Source organism: Hoplias malabaricus, chromosome 1, assembly GCF_029633855.1.
Source record: "Hoplias malabaricus isolate fHopMal1 chromosome 1, fHopMal1.hap1, whole genome shotgun sequence".
In the NCBI taxonomy this organism is placed as follows: Eukaryota; Metazoa; Chordata; class Actinopteri; order Characiformes; family Erythrinidae; genus Hoplias; species Hoplias malabaricus.
In genome coordinates this window covers 64371921-64372355 of record NC_089800.1, presented here as the reverse complement: position 1 = coordinate 64372355, position 435 = coordinate 64371921, and positions in this window count along the sequence as shown.

Here is a 435-nt window from a genome sequence, read left to right as displayed (position 1 = left end):
ATCCACAATAAATGTTTACAGTAGTATTTATAATTTTGCTCTTTTTTCTACTCTTTGCTTTTATAAATTGCTTATTGTAGATTTATAGTCATTTAGGCAAGATACACTATATGTCCACAAGTATGTGAACACCTCTTGTAATGTACATAATCTCTTTAGAAAGCATTAAATTAAATGGTGCTCAGGAACTCCTCCTCTCCGTAGGTTGGGCTAGAATGTGATTTCATCATTCAGCATCAGTACTTGACATCGCTATCTGTGGAATGCCTTCAAATCCTCACAGCAATGCACCATGTAGTGGAAAGCCTTCGCAGAAGTGAAGAGGCTGATACTGCAGCAAATTCCCTATTAATAAATTTTGGATACATGGGTAGAACAAGCATCTATCATGGTGGGCCACATGTGCTTTAGTACGCAGTCCAGTGGACCTCTCCG